This window comes from Arctopsyche grandis, chromosome 5 (assembly GCF_051622035.1).
Source record: "Arctopsyche grandis isolate Sample6627 chromosome 5, ASM5162203v2, whole genome shotgun sequence".
Lineage (NCBI taxonomy): Eukaryota > Metazoa > Arthropoda > Insecta > Trichoptera > Hydropsychidae > Arctopsyche > Arctopsyche grandis.
Genome location: NC_135359.1, coordinates 32,369,627 through 32,387,791, shown reverse-complemented (window position 1 = coordinate 32,387,791; position 18,165 = coordinate 32,369,627). Strand labels below are relative to the sequence as shown.

Here is an 18,165-nt window from a genome sequence, read left to right as displayed (position 1 = left end):
CGAAAAGGATTTAAATTCAAATCGGTAAATAAATGTCTGCCGTAACGGTTTATCAAAGACCAACATATAGGTAATCTATTATTGACTACACAATCAAATCAGCCGTCATATTTGTATTCATGGTCATTTTATAATTATTATAATAATATTTTCATATTTTTTGTATGGGTATTAGTTTAATTTTTCTGTTAAAAATATCCAAAATAACGCTAGTTAAACAAACTGTTTGATTTGACAAAAGAATTCAGAAAAAAAATCAAAAATTTGTCTTTATTCGCCCGAGATCTTAAAGGGAGCCTGTCCGCAGACGCATAACATCCCCTTTACGAGTAATATTTCATACGAGTGAATCGACTAATGAAATATCCTTTCTAATGGTTGGCTGATTTTCTAATGCAATTTATATACGTATTAGAATACATATATTGGATGGGTAAGTTATTTTATATTATTGCAAAACCACACGCGACGGTGAAGGTGTTACAGCTTGCGGTCAACTTGTATAATTTCCAATCGCAATAAAAGTCGTGAAGTTATTCACTTTACGGCAATAATGAAAGGTGCATTTCAATATAAGTGGGTCGTAATGTGTGTCTAACTAATGGAGCATGTTAATGAGCACGAATATTTACGATCGGAATTTTTAAAAATTTTCACACATTTAATAAACAGGAAAAACATTACATTGAATTGATGACGAATTTTTCATCAATTTATATGTACATATATATAAAATGTGATTTTCTCGTACAGACGTTACACCGACATTCTTATCAAGTGCACGAATTTGTGCACCTGGTTACTATTCATACATACATACAGCCAACAGTATGGCTCAGTGGTAGCGTGTATGTTTAGCACCGAGTGATTATTGGGTTCGATCCCGCTATACTGCTGGTTAGACTTGGATATTTGTGACTCCAAGTCGATCAGAGTTGAAAATCATATAAATTGTTGAACTCTGATAGGAAACGATCGACCTGAACTCTGGAGAGCAGAAACCAGTGAGATTTGAACCCGTGTCCGCTTTGTTCAAAGCATTATATAAGTATGTAAGCCGGCAGTATGGCTCAGTGGTTGCGTTTATGTTTAGCACCAAGAGATTATTGAGTTCGATCCCAGGCTAATCTTTAATACTGCTGGTTAGACTTGGATATTTGTGACTACAAGTCGACCGTTTCTTATCAGAGTTTGCCAATTTGATCTGATCATTGTTGAAACGGTTCCTCCAAATTGGAAAAAAAAAATCATCCTACCAGCTGTCAAAAATCTTATGTAGAATCTAAAATCCATAAATATCTCAATTGACTATTTAATTAATTAATTAATTGTTATTTTCGTGTTCTTCAGCCCCTCGAAATACAGTGATTTATTTAATAAAAATCCTGCATTGTTTGTAATTAATCGTCTAGGAAGGCGCATTGGGGTCTTCCTGTTAAGCCTTCCTGGTGTATATGTCACAGTGAAAATATATTTTCACTGACGTTTCAATGAAATAATAAAAAGTTACATTTTCAGGGCTCGTTTTATTCATTTTAGATTAGATTTTTAGGGTTGATATTATTTAAGGGTTAGGTTAAGTAAGGGTTGGCCGTATTAATTAATTAAAATTGGGTTGTTAGGGCTAAATTTATAGAGTTAAACGTTATAAATTCATTGTTTACATTTTCACTGCTCGAATTGGTGAAAATTTATTTTTACTTGAAATATATGTATGTAAAATAAAATAAAATAAAATTTTTGACTCAGCTCTACGTCAAAAAAGTGACGTCATTCAAACACGTCGATTGAATGCGAACAAAGCGACAAAAATTCGTACAAAATCACGGACATGTCACCCGCTCTTATGTATGTAATACGCTGTCAGAAATAGCCGATTCAACGTGTAATTGTCGTAAAATGACGCGTGACTGGACAGTGACAGCCCGGAAGCGGTAGCCGGTCCGACATGTCTGACAGGATAATCCGGCGAGACGAAATGCGTGGATGTGGGTCGCGGTCGACCGGGGGTCCCGTGACCCCGACCATGACCGACACTGTACAATATTGCCGTACGTTAACACGCAGTGACGCAACGCCACGCGTGCGATGACACGCTTGCTACTTACATACATACATACATATGTTACATATGTATAATACCCATTGTGCGACTTTGTTACCGTTAAACTACAGTGTACTCGCTTTGGAGAGTGTTGTGTGTACTATTTTAGAGTTTAGAAATCGGGTACTCTTACTTTTTGTTCGTTTCGAGATGAAATATGAACCGTCACAAGATGGCGACAGCTCGAAAGGATGGACGTGTTGCATCCAATTTGTAGAATTGCTCGTTTTATGAAGTATAAGAAAAAAATGCTCAGTTCATGGACGGTATAAGCCTTGTTGCTTTGTTTCTGTATTGATATTATTCTTATAGAAACAAATGAATATCGAATATTATTTTTTTATTTAAATTATACATAATTCATTTGTTCGTTCATAATTCATGTCCCATATTATTTTATCACACTTTTTTTGGTAGCGTAATTTGAAATGAACATCATTTTGGTTAATATACATATATTGTTTATTTATTTATTTACTTATTATCCACAATGATATTATAGATTACTCTAACGCGTCACTGTGACCCTATATAAGCATAATACAAATACTATATATAAGAAAATAAGCGAGACATCTATGTTTAGATAATATATTTTTTAAATCATATTCAAATAGTGGTGACATTGTGGGTTGGATGGTTTTTATGGAGGAACCACTTCGACAATGAAATCGGATAAATTGGCAAACTCTGATAGGAAACGATTGACTTGGAGTCACAAATATCCAAGTCTGACCAGCAGCATTAAAGATTATACTCGGAAGGAATTCTTTTCAATCGAAGTCAGCTCACATGATCGAACCCGGACACCTCTCGGTGCTTAGTATCAACGCAATCATTGAGTCATGCTGCTGGCTAATGAAATATCACTATATCTAAATATATAGTGATATTTCATTGAGTTTAGTTCCGAAAAAAATCTACTTTCTTAATTTAAGAAATAAGTAAAGCCTGCATATTACATTACATATAAAATCAGCAGATATTTTTGGCACAAAGCATTCATAAACAATACCATTTTCATGATTTGAGCAATTTCATAAATTTGATGTAAAAAATGATGCTTCATTTCATTTACTTTAGCAGTACGCAAGCTTACTGCTAAAGTAAATAGTGTATCGATCAAGAAACTTTGTTAATGTTAAGAACTTCTAGCTTACTTTGTAGCTTCACATCAAAACATCATATGAATTTCTTATTATTTTTTTCAAGTGCCAAAATATAATTATATATATTGTATGTAGATAAAATAGAGTGGTCTTGATTTATTTATATTTTTCCAATCGGTGTACATCTCGTAGCGAAAGAATCATAGTCTAAAATTCATTTTATAAATTTACAAGACGATTGGAGACGCGTATTTTAAGGTTCATAATATTATAGAGCATTTAAATCGAATCAAATTTGAATTTCAAATTTTAAAATACAATACATTTGTGTTTCCTTTAGGGATGTGAAATAAATACAGAAAATTACAACTTATTATACATCTCAATTTTAAAAGGGCGTATTTTTATTTCATACACAATTTTATATCTAATCAGGATCGTAAGATTCTGTGACACACATTTCAACAACGGTATATTCAGGTCTTTAATCGATTCAAATTATTTCCGTACATGAGGAAACGATCGTTTTATATTCCGAGGCATAGATATTTCTAACAAACTAACTTGAAGATTCTAAGATAGAATCACTAATATTCATACAAATACACTTGTGAAGAGTCTGAGTGATTACAATAACGATTGCCTAAATACAATTTGCTTTAGAGCATCGACTTTGATTGAAAATAATATATATGTACATATATAATAAGAATAGCAGCAGAATAGAGCAATAGCTAGCATGTGATGCTTTCAATTGTGTGGTCACAGGTTTTATCCCGGATGCTGCTGGCCAGATCTTGGATACGTAATTCCAAGGTCGATCCTATCAAAGTTTACCGATTTATCTGATTTCATTGAAACGGTTCCAACAAATTATCATCCTTTCGCAATAATTCGAGTTTTTTGCTGATTATGAAAATGCTGCAAACATTTCCATAGATGCCTCTATGGCTATCAATCTTTTGACCATAGATGTAGTGTTTAATAAATGGGTGTATACATGTTTAAATAATTCTTAATCTTTATGAGTTTTTGAAAGTAAGATAATACTCTATATACTAACAAGAAAAATAATGTGTTAAATAGATAATAATTTCTGGATCAGCAGCTATTTAGCAATAGACTTGAGATGTATTGTGAGCATAATTTATTAACAATAAAAAGCATTAAAACGACTGTATAGCTGCCGGCATTTTAATCAATCTAACGACCTTTTTCACCTCTATTTTCAACACAAACTTTTATTTTAGCCCTTCGCTTGAGGATTTTGAACCCATAATCATTGCCGAGAGACAGCGGAGGAACATTTTCGAAGTGATTTATTGCCATTGCAAATATACGAGTGCATAAAATCGGCCGCCTGGTCACGATGCAGTTGTTAGAGACGCATTCCGGTCTAAGCCGGTGAATAAAATATTACTCTCGAGCCAATGATAATTCTGCGAAGAAATCCTGCACCGCTGACGTTAATGATAATCGATTTCAATTTTACGTCCGCAATTTACTTGTTATGTATACCCCTCGAATTGTCATCAATAACGCACAATATTAATACACAATAAATAGATAATTCTGTCGAGTCGAATAGTAAGTACCGTTTAGAACGAAACCCCTATACAACACTTGCATACGCTTAACCCTAATACATTCACTATTTGAATGGAAATTTTATATATGTACATATGTAATACCGGATACCTACATATATAAAACTAGGGCTTCCATAAGTCCTCTCTTTTCTCCTGATATGTCCTCTTCTTTCAGAAGTTTGGTCCGGTCGGATTTTTTGAAATGTGTAAAAAGTCTGAGGTATTACTTATTGCATATTTAATGAGGGCATTTTGTTGATAGTAATAAATAAACTATCAGGCCTATCAGTTTTATGTAAATATATACCACACTTTGGATATAAAGGAATTGGTATGAAGTTTTGGGATTGAATTTCGGAGTAAACTGCCACCAAATAATCAATTTTGATAACATGAAGATTACCACTTATATGTGCTTAAATGTTGGAATATGTTGATTACCCGTTTATTGTTTGCCTTTTAAGAATCTTAGATTGAATGTTAACCAGCAGCGTGGTCTAGTGGTGAATGTTGAATCATTTCGTACTTGATGTTACGAGTTCGATTCCCCGCTAAGTCTCGTTGTTGGCCAAACCTTGATTTGTCTAGGTCGATCGTTTCTTATCAGAATTTGCCAATTTTTCTGATTTTCATTGAAACGATTCCTGTAAAATTGGCGTTTCCTTCCCAATTTTCTGTTGCGAACCTTTAGTTATTGTTATATCTTAGGTTTCGCCATTTTGCTCACCATAGATGTCTCTGTGGTTGTTTATCGAATATAAAATTCGTATTGTTACATGAAAGTTATTCATCGTTATTTATCGTATTAATACGTTGTTTGTAATATATGTATACTGACCATAGATGTCAGATATTTAGATTTACATGTATCTATGTAGTAATTATGTGGACCAGGAAGGCGCATTTGGGGTTTACCTGTTAAGCCTTCCTGGTATATTTGTATATATGTATGTAAAATAAAAATAAAAATATATATATATTATTTTCAATGCAGTTTGCATAGTAAGTTTTATATAAGATTTTTCTTAACAGATAAGTATTTGATCTTGATTTCAATGCACTTTTTTTGACAAATTCTGTATTTCTTAAATGTGAAACATTTACATAGATGTGAAGTTTCGGCCGAATCGATAAAATTTAATTACAAAACATCTGGTTTTTCATTTTTTGATGTTCTCTTTTCCGATGACCAGGATATGGTAGCCCTAGCATAACTTTCAAATGAAAAAGTGTGCAACAATTGGAAAACGTTTCGAGTCGTTAAATTCAATCATAACAATGTGCAAAAAAATACGTAACAATTTTCATTCAGAGCGAGAAATGTGTGTGGAAAAAAACACGTCATTTTATAAAATAAACAACATTTCATATTACGTTTGCGGTCAGTTTTACAAACGACAAAACAGTTCGCACGCTCGTCCATTTTTTCGCCGCGAAATCACAAATCGTGACCGGTCGGGGATCTTTATTGATTTCTAGTAGGCTGTTGTTTATTTTTGATCGCCCTTAATTTAACGGTTCGGTGGAAATTCGCCGGAAAAACTCGGAAAAGCTCCAGCGGATGATTTTTACGCACGAGAGACACAAACGAGCGGTAACAAGCGGAACCCGAATTATGTCAAAGAAAGGCCCGTTAGTGAACTAATCACACGCGACACAGTTTCAATGTACTTACACGTGTGTATTTATTATACCTAAGTGCCAAATTTGGCACGGATAATGTGGCAATTCATCGTGCGCATTAAACGACTAGCACACGTTCAATGAAAATTCTTTCAAGTTCTCCAACGTCACGGTCGTTCGGCCGCATTACGAATTCGATCTGCTGAATCGGTGAAAACAATTTACTTTGTTGGGAAAAATATGGCTTAATGCACCGCAGCTTGAAATGGTCCATCTTTTATTTATAAAATTTCATAGAAAATTACATTGGTTTCACTTAAAATGTTAACCAAGATATTAATATTACAGAAAGCATTTCATAAGTTGACAAATTAAGATGTTTTGAGATAAAAAAAAAACTGTAGGCTATAAAATCCTATTTACAAGTATAGAAACATATATGTACATATTTAACCCTTTTGTGGAAGAAAACCAACTCATTTTAAGAAGTTATGTAAGTCAAAAGAATTACCATCCAGAAATATACATATATATTGGGTGCAATCTTCAAAGTATATCTGGCTGATATTTATAGTAAACCTTCATTAGAAAATGGTAATATGAAAAAAATAAGAAGGTAACTAATTTCATTTGCATATGCTCAAGTATAGTTTGATATCAGAAGCAAAATCTAAAGAATTCATCCTCTGAAAGAATGCAACTCATGTCAAACAGAAGATTGATCTGACAAAAATGAGTACAATCCAGATGAGCTCAGAACTTCTTTAAAGATAGCACTTCGAGAAAAAAAATGTAGTGGAAATCCAATGTTCTAATGTTCCAAAGAAAAACTTGGCCAATCGTCTCACAAAAAAACTAGACTGGGCAGCATCCTCAAAAGTGAAACTGAATAATATGATTTCAGACCTTCACTATGTAGAAAAAGATCTATAAAAATAAGAAGATCGAGTATATCTTGGACTATATAGAAGGTGAAGAAATTAAAGCGATTAAACTTTTCCGATCATCTCGATTATCAACACCGATGATTTCGAAATGGACACGTACACCATCAGCCAGGGGGGTCACGTCCAAGAAGCTGAAGATGAAATAGAAGACATCGAGCAGTGCGATCGCAATTACCACGAACGACCGGCAAAACGGTTAAAAACGCAGCTTAACATTTCCTCCGGTTGCGCTTCAATTGCTTTTTCCCATGGAAACAACCGACCGAACACTTTTCGCACACGGCCGTCCCATTGTTGCATCATCATAATTCATTCAATAACAATGCAATCTTTAATACACGTATACATATATTCGCATTCGACCGTTAAATAATTTCGCGCGTTACAATAAAATTAAACGGTTTACCGAAAGCGGAAATTCTCTCGATCAGCAGTTTGCTCGAGCGCTCGCCTCATTATGCATTATACAACGTTCAGTGTGAAATTTGCAAATTATATGCGAATTCAGGAGATTCTTATCCAAGGCGAATAATTGCATGCACGTTCAAGGTCAAACGTCGGCCAGAATTGGTGTCAGAAGTGGGATAATTCCGGGTCAAATCGATACTATGGCGAGCACTTTGGCGAAGTGTCAATTTAATTCGTAAGTTTTAGTGGAAGTAGTTCTGCATTAAAGATCTAAACCACAGTATATTTTTACTTTTTTTGATTATTTATTGAATATGAAAGTATTAGTTTTGAGAAAACAATAGCTGGAGAGTAAAATCTTAAAGAATTTCTCATTGAGCTAATATTCAAGATTAAGTTGATATAAAAAAATGAGCATTCAAGGTCAAATAAACGCGCTGAAATCTTTGTAAGAACTTCTGTGTTTTTTTGGCTTTAAATGTTCGATAAAAATAAATGAGATACTAATAAACGAACCAAAGCTGTCATTTAATCATTTTATTACAGAAATAATTCATATTACACGATTTTTTTTATATAAATGCATAACTTAGAGACCACAAAACCAAACGAAAAAATATGGGAGTCAAAAATTAAAACTGAATGTATATACATGCATACGTAGATTAATACACTTTGGGAGAAAATTGACGTAATTCAAATAAAACATTTGAAACATTACATCAATCCTCAGTGGAAACGAGTAATGATCATTATTTTTGATTGCTCAATATGTACCAAAAATACCTACCTAATAATAACAACGGCAAAATTAAACCTAATGCATCGTTACGACAAATTGCCGAAAAATGGCGTTGCCAAAAAAAAAATGGATAAATAAACACATACAATAATACGATTCGTAATTGACACTGGCAAGTAAGTATGTAACGTTTGTTTAACGGTAATAGAAGTTTCAATTCATCTTGTAACAAAATAGAAATAAACTATTTGAATTACACTCTTCTAATAATATAATCAACCACAATCAATCAACATTGAATCAATTAAGGTGGATGGGTTTTATTTTATGGACGATTGAGAAATCAAAATCCAGTAAAAATATTAAATCCATTTGAACTGAATGATTTATTAAGACTTCTTTGAAGAATTCGCAACCTTGGGGATATTAAAGGTAAATTGCAATGCCTATTTAGCAGAAAATTAACGAGCGAGACAAACTTTTCGTATGAATTTTTTTTTACTAAATTGAAAAATATTGATATTTTATTACGAAGTTTTTGTATTTTATGATCCAGAACAAAAGTCAAAAAGAATCATTTTCACTCGGAATATTTTCCAACTGTTACATTAAGTATGTTTTTATTTCAAAATGCTCACCACAATTGTATTTTAATTTCATGCTTGAATATATCACAGTTTTCAAACCCTTGAAATGTGAACCGTTATATTATTAAACGCATCCTATTTAATATAATCAATCTATGTATTTATAACTAATTTAAATTACTCTGGCAATACACAAACTATAGATTTCAATTCCTATAAATCAACGAACGCATGCGATTCGTCATATCATTATATCATAATTTCAAGCAAATGCTTGAATCTATCACAGTTTTCAAGCATTTGAATTATTACCCAAAGGTGAACCGTTATATTATAAAAAGCATACAATTTAATACAACCAATCTATTTATAACTCATTTAAATTGCTTTGGCAATACAAAAAACTCTAGATTTCAATTCCTATTGATCAAAGAACGTATGCAATTCGTCATATCATTATATCATAATTTCAAGCAAATGCTTGAATGTATCACAGATTTCAAAAACTTGAATCATCACCCAAATGTGAACCGTTATATTATTAAAAGCATCCAATTTAATATAATATAACCAATCTATTTATAACTCATTTCAATTTCTTTGGCAATACACAAACTCTAGATTTCAATTCTTATTAATCAACGAATATTTGATTTGACAAAACATTTTAGTTGGCCTTAGCATCTTTATACAATTCTAATAAGTATGTAGATCAACAACACACAGATTACCTAAACACAATCTGCTTTAGGTCATCGACTTTAGAGAGTCTTTAATTAATGTTATGTATTAGATGTATTATGAGCATTGAAGTAGAATGGGTAGAAGCGCTCTTAGCTTCCAAAAATGTTGCTACAAAAACTCCGTGCAAACGGATATTTCGGCTGTTTTGCTCAGTTGATTGTTAAACTCTGTAGCAGTAGGATCTCTTTGAAATAGGCTCTACTAGTGAAATTGTGTGGTAGTATTAGTTCGACAAAATCTGTATGTGCCCGTGCGTCCCTGAACGTCAAGGGACGATAAGGGACGATCACTTCCACGAATTTTTTTTCCTCACTCTTTTGTCTCTCTTCTGACTTTCCGTCTCTCTCTTCGATGGCTCGCTTTTAAGCGATACTTTTGTTAGGAATGACTATTCTATACATTATACTTCAATGATTATGAGCATTTATAAGAATTGTAAGTTTTTGATCTCTTTGTCCTATTATGCTGTACATTAACATTAGAATAATATAATATAATACTATGATTACTAACAAAATTAAATTAAAATTTTAATATAGAAAATGATCAGTAGATCAGTAGCTATTGAAATAGATATAAGATGTATTGTGAACATTATTTAGTAATAATAAAAAGCATTGAAAAATCAAAATCAGATCAACAGTCATATAGACTTGTATGTATTACGTATCTCGATACGCTTATAAATAATTTATTCAACCAAATATACATATGTAAGATTGAATAAATCCAATGTAAACATATGTAAAATGCCTGTCGATTGATGCGACTCACGAAATCCACCGTTGAGAATCGATTTTGTGCGATCGAATCTAAAAATATCGAAACGCACAGATACAATGTACCAGCTTTAATAATAATTTTTATAGACACTCAATTACCTAATGCAATAATTACTTTTGTGGGCGTGCATGCTGGAAGCGTACGAGCATCGCTTGATTACTATACTTAATGCTAAAAGCTCGTGTGTGTATGCACGTAACGCCGTATGGGAGAGGAAAATAAAATAATAAAAAAATGATAAAAGAGAGACGAACGCATCCACGAGAATAATTTGATTCGAAATTTTCTCGAATTTGTTGAGGAATAATATTATAATAACACGAAACGGTCGAGATCGAGATCGTTTCGGAGATTTTCAGCGGTCGGCGAGTGAGCGCCCTTCGATTGTGCAACTTTTATCGTGTTGTTTTGCGGTTAAAGTGCGTTGATCGCTCGTTAAATGAGGCGCGTGTAATCCTCCTATAAAGATTATATGATATAATGGTAATTTTGTGGATACTAAACCTCGTGTTATAATACTAGACTGTTACCCAATGACAACCAAAGAAATTGTGTACTGAGTTTGAAATTTTATATTGTTTCAGATTACGGATGATTTTGAATATTCAACTGATTATTTTATAATTTATTTTAATTTAATTTATTATTTTATAATAATAATAACAATAAAATGACCAGTGTGACCTGACAGGTTGCTCCAAAGTATTACAAAACAAAAGAAAGAAAATAGCAAAATAAAATCAATAAAAATTCCAATCATTCAATCGTGTTGAATCTCAAGAAACTAACCAGCTCATCAACGTGACAATTGAAAAGGTGCAAATGCTCATCAATCACATTAAGGAACCGTACATATAGCCTTTACAAGAGACGAGTTATTGAAAGCAGACGTTTTCGCAGGGATAGGTTGGAAAAGTAAATGATGACGCAAAGCTCTACCGCATTCAGGCGCCGAAAATTAAAATTCCAATAAAATCGAAGGGTTGTTGATTCTTCCCTTTCATACTGCAAAGAAATATTTGGAAATGGCTATAATTCTTCTCGAAGATATGTAGTGAGTCAAAGCCTAGCATACCTTGTAAAAAGGCAATTATATTTATATGCTAGCATACCTTGTAAAAAGGTAAATTATATTTTATATGCTCTTCAACTATGTGTATACGAAGAAGATTGTTGTAATAAATATGAACATTTAAAATCAATTGATTTGTCAATTACTTTAGAAAGGAAAAATCAGTGACATTCCTAGACTATAGATATGCCTCTTCTAATAATACACAAAAAATCATAATTATACTATTTAAGATAGATATTTTATATTAAATATATATTATATATTTTAATGAAAATAATTAGAATACATTCATTTATGTAGATCAGTTGAATATTGTCCGTCTATAAGCTATTTAAATTAAAATATGAACGCAAGATTATAATTTCAATCCACAATTACAATTATTTTTGATATTATTCTTTATTTGGTTTGCCGCCCTTCAAAATGTGCCGCCCTAGGGCGTCGCCTTACTTGCCTATGCCCACGGGACATAGTTATTATAAGAAATCGACGAACAAGTTGCTTTTGCCCGCAAAAATGGTTCACTATTGTCAACTTTTTTTTGCTCTCTTACTTTGTAGGACAAAAGTAGTTGACAATAATGAACCATTTTTGTGGGCAAAAGCAACTTGTCCGCCGATTTCTGGTTATTATCCATGATAAGGGAGCAAAATTTATATATGTATGTAGTAAGGGATTATTTTTTTGCCTTATATATTTTTTTAACAAATTAAATATATAGAATGTAACAAATTTTAATAAAGAATTTTTCATTTTAAAAAAATCGTACTGAATTACATATTTAAAATTATTTGTTTTTTACACGAGTCATCGGTTTAGTACTTTTAGGAAGTTTAATCTTACATATAAAACCGAAACGGTGTCTGTAATTCGTTTCTAATTGGCTGTCGACAAAGTCGTTTCTGATTGGCTGGATTGGTCAAATACGTTTGTGATTGATCGGTCGTTATATAATATAAAAAAAAAATTCGATTCAAATAAATTTAATAAAAAAACAAATAAACATTTTTTCATGGTTTTTATTTCATTTCCATTTACCGAGCGAAGCCGGGCAGCATCACTAGTTTATATGTATATGTATACATAGGTATAAAACACTAGTGGTTTTACCCAGTTTCACTCGGCAAAACTTTACTTTGTAATATAAACCGCTTATACATGGCTAATCTAATAGTTTATTGAATTTTATTAAATTTAGCTGAATAGTTTTATTTTATTAAAATTTATTTGAGTATATTTATTTGCTTTTTTTATTAAATATAACGTCACGGATTCTACCACCCAAACCTGACATAGTTACATACATTAAACCTTACAAAGTTTCTTTCGGAATTACAATATATTAGACTAGTTGTTTTACCCGGCTTCGCTCGGTATTTGTAATTATAAGCCGCTTAAACATGGCTAATATAATAGTAAACATTTTATTTAATTCATTTGAATAGTTTTATTTCATTTAAATTTATTTGAATATTTTTTTAGTTTTTTCATTAAATTGAACGTCAAGGATTCGACGAACCAACAATAGTTACATACATACAAAGTGTCTTTCGAAATTATATATTAGACTAGTTGTTTTACTCGGCTTCGCTCGGTATTTGTAATATAAACCGCTTAAACATGGCAAATCTAATAGTAAAAATTTTATTTGAATATTCATTTGTTTTTTATTATGTAAATTGAACGTCACGGATTCTACGAACCAACAATAGTTACATACATACAAAGTCTCTTCCGAAATTATATATTAGATTAGATACCCAATTGACTCAACCAAACAAAGATGTCTGTGGGTGTGTTATAAAAATACATTCAACTCATTACCGAACCGTTAAACATATTTTAATTCAAAACCATCGAACAGGCAAGAAAGAGGTGTACATATTTAGATTACAAAATCACCCAAGTGTAAATTCAAACTATGTAGAATCCAACCAAACATGTCTGTATGTAATTAAGCAAAATTTCAGTCAAAAATTTCGTCTGTTTCCGACTATTATGTGTGTAATAAATCGCAGAATTTCAGCCAGTTGTGTTTACCTGTGGGTCAGCAAACGACGAAAAGAGTCTCGTTCTCCGTGGGGGTGGAGCTTTCGTCGGAATCACTCGCGAAAAGCGCACGCGGAAAGTCAATCGGAGCCCGGAAACTGACTTGCGAGAGGGTCGCGTTGACGCCGACGAACCGGAAGTGGATGGAAGCGGACGAGAGTGGACGAAAGTAGAGATGGATGGATGAAAGTAGTCGCGTCGCGCGCGGCTTCCGGCTGAGTGGGAGCTCGAATGGCGACGCATCGCGATATAAAGCTCCCCCTTCCCACCTCGCGAGCGGATAACGGAATTCTCTGTGAGCAGAGCATCTGTGAACTCGACGCCGCACCATTGCAGAGATCAACCATTGCACCGTGTGCAAGGCCGTTGATTTGTGCTGAATTTGCCTTTTTGAATTTTTGAAAACGGTTCAGGTTTGAGCAATCTTGTACCAACTTAATGACACCCATAACTTATGTACATAGGTAGTTAAGTGGAGCTGAAATGTAATAAGAATATCGTAAAATGTAGGAATGCGCTGTACAAGTGCGTGCTGTTTGCGGTAAATTTCTCAACATGGATTGCTCGAAATAGAATGGGTACCATTTATCAGACCGGCGAAATAGCCCTATTTCCGGACAAATTAGGTTTTTGTCACGACATTATATGCAAATGACCAGCGGTGTAGAGCAAAATAAAATAAAACTGTAGTAAAAAAAAAGTTTTTTAAAAACTAGCCTCTTCTAAGTTTTGTATACAATATTAGGCGGTGACCGTCACCGCATCGAAAAGTCGAAAAATCGAAAATGTTCGTTTACTATGAATACAAATGAAAAGCGGGTAGTATATATGTATATCAGTGGCGTGCGGTAAAATTCTCTCTCCCCCCGTCGTACAGCCTCACTTAATTTGCGCGAGCAGGATACAAGAGGAACAAGAGGAATAGGCTTTTCCTCCCGTATCCTGCCCGCGCACATTAAACAAGGCTGTACGGCAAAAAGAGAGATAATTTCACCGCATGCCACTGATATACATATATTATATATATATATATATATATATATATATATATATATATATATATATATATATATATGTATATATATATATATATATATATATATATATATATATATATATATATATATATATATATATATATATATATATATTTATTTTATTTTATTTTTTATTTAATTTACACCAAGAAGGCCTAACAGGTAAACCCAATGCGCCTTCCTGGCCAAAGACAATTATATATAGCCAGCAGCATAGCTCGGACGTTAAGCTTCTGCTTACCGTCAAGAAGGTGCCGGGTTCTATCCCTGAATGAAAATGAATTTTTCAGAGTATGCTGTTGGTCAGACCTGGATTTGTGACTCCAGGTTGATCGTTTCCTATCAGAGTTTGCCAATTTTCTCTGATTTCATTGTTGAAACGGTTCCCGGAAAAAAAAATTGGCTAAAAATCCTTCCTACCTACTATGTCACCACTATTTGAAATTTGATGGATGTACAATAAAAAATTATGTACAATTCATAGATGTCTCGTTAATTTGCAAGTTTTTTCAGTGTCTCGCAATTCAACGACTTATAATAAAAAATGCTGCATTTGTATTTGTAATTGGCCAGGAAGGCGCATTGGGATTTACCTGTAAGGCCTTCCTGGTATATATGTAAAATAAAAATAAAATAAAAATAAAATAAAATATAAACATGTATGTACACCATCCATATATACACAAATACTTACACGTATACACAAATACACATACATACATACATAAATATAAAAATACACATATATACATTTACATACATACACACCTATACATATATATATATATATATATATATATATATATATATATATATATATATATATATATATATATATATATATATATTCACATATACATACATATACATATACACATACACATACATTACATACATCCAAAAACATACAAACATTATACATGCATATATACACATAAACACATAAATACACATAAATAAAGATAAATTACTCATATATATAAAAATAAAAAATAGCATACATATATAAATAAAGATAAAACCAACATACATACACATTATGCTAAATAATAAAATTACAAAATGAAAACAACATGTGTAAATATGTATGCAGCTAGAAGTCATTTAAAATATGCTGCCTGACAAAACTGTATGATGCAGTAAAAACATCAAGGCTCCCAGAAAGCAGGTTAAATAGTCGAATGGCTCTTGAAAGGGGTGAGTCATCAAGCACATTAGTTCTGGCCCGAATAGGCAGGAATAGAGTTCTGGAGCGAGATTCTCTCAGTTTCTCAGGTACCCTAAGCTTAAGATTATACATTACCGTTTACCATGTATACATTATTTCCGATCTTTCGACTTAAGACCTTTGCTTTTTCAATCTTTCGACTTTCGACTTAAGACCTTTGCTTTTTCAATCTTTCGACTTTCGTTTATAAAAAATAAATTTATATAAAAAAACCTATTTGAGAAATCACCAATTCTCTCCGTAAACTTTGATCATGAGTATGGAAAAGTGCTCAATCTGCCATAGCGAGAGGGGGGCGAAAAGGGAAAAAAACGATCAGAAAAGTGTGGACAAATGCGACAGTGTGGACGATAGACGTCACCGTGAACGAAGATGAAGTATTTTCAAACGTGTCTATTACGATTATTTTTCACCATCGTAATGGCGGACGTCATTTCCACTTATATTGATGACCAAACCGAGCAAAATGGCAAAGTTTGAAAACGATCGGATAAGAACCCAAACTTCGTCACACGACAAAATCGTTTCCGAACTAAAAAGAGGTTAGTAAGTAGTAATTAGTAAAAAGAACAGCGCGGTGTTAAATTTTTCGGAATATTTTAGAGATGGTCATTTGCTAATAATGTCGTGATGCTAATACCTAATTTGTCTGGAAATAGAGCTATTTTGCCGGCCCGATAAATGGTTCTATTTCGAGCAGTCCATGTTGAGAAATTTACCGCAAACAGTACGCACTTGTAACGCGCATTCCTACATTTTACGATATTCTTAAATTTCAGCTCCACTTAACTACCAAGTTATGGGTACCATTAAGTTCGTACAAGATTGCTCAAACCTGAACCGTTTTCAAAAATTCAAAAAGGCAAAATCAGTTTAATATAGTTTCTGAATGGCAGTAGTTTCTTCTTAGTAGGTATTATTATAGCTTTAACCTTTGAGGTTACTCTAAGCTGGAATAGACACTTTTGTTTGCTTCGTTTTATATCTAGAGTTTCAACCTTTAACCCCAGGTTAAAGGTTGAACTTATAACAAGGACTTCCAGCCTTTATAAATCCTAAGTAAACCTCTTTTAGAACAGCAAAGAGTATGAAAAATTTAACAGGGTGTTTTGTTAAAACCAACTTTGTGATTCAGTCCATTTCTTGTATTTGTTTTGATAGTCAACAATTTTTCATAACACAAATAATGTACATGCGGAGAAATTGTTCCATAGATCGATGAATTCATTTTTTACTATATCTATACATGGTATTAAGTATTATAACCTAGAAGAATGTATGAATGATTGGTTTGGCATGCACGAGTTGAAGAATGGATAAGTTGTCGTCTGGTACATCTAACGCTTAGATCGTTGTGGCGCTCCGCTAAGTAAACATTGTTTTAAACAGAGTCACATTTTACTGTACTGTCTATGCCTCCTGACAACCAGATCCTATATCTTCTCTCTTCCATTTGGAACTCACAGGGATGTTTTATATTTGCCGCTGGTTCTTATACATATATTGGTGCTGGCTATAGGTGCAAAACATTCCTACTTTGTATTTTATCATTTGATATTTTTACTTTATCTATTATTATAATGCTGTTTTTTTATAATTCTGTATAAATGTATTTTTGTCTGTGTATTACCGTTTATATTTTTATTTTTTCTCATCTCTCTGTATTGTTTTCGACCATTGTGGCGCATTAGGGACTCCAGTAAAGCCACAATGGTCCAAACTTGAGCTAAATCTATATATATGCTAAATCTATATATACATATGTCTGTTTGTCTGTCTATCTGTCTGTCTCCTATAGGCTCATAAACCACTCAACCGATTACGATAGAACTTTCAGGATTTGTTGTATGCATATCCGGAAAGCTTACTGTAAAAAAAATCGCTCAAAAACGGGAACGGAAAAAACGGGAATGAGTGGCATTGCAACGCAATAATTTCAAATGTCTTTGCGTTGCGACCTGCGTTGTTAGGGTAAAATAAACAAACAATTGAATAATTTAAAATTTGTTCGCCGCCAGCATTTTTCCGACAAATGGGAACGGGAACGAAAACGAGAACGGGAACGGGAAACGGGAACGGGTGTTCCCGTTCCCGTTTCCCGGGAACAGGAACGAGATTACATGCGTTATTGTGGCATTGC

At 33.0% G+C, this 18,165-nt stretch overlaps 1 protein-coding gene across 1 annotated transcript in view; it reads right to left on the bottom strand.

Moving 5' to 3' along the window:
- tyn (trynity) overlaps positions 1-13,993 on the bottom strand; it is a 79,809-nt gene extending 65,816 nt beyond the window's left edge. Inside the window, exon 1 of the mRNA XM_077431132.1 lies at positions 13,752-13,993. The gene's annotated coding sequence lies outside the window, so the exon portion shown is untranslated. The remainder of the gene's footprint in view (positions 1-13,751) is intronic.
- Between the last annotated feature and the right edge of the window lie 4,172 nt (positions 13,994-18,165).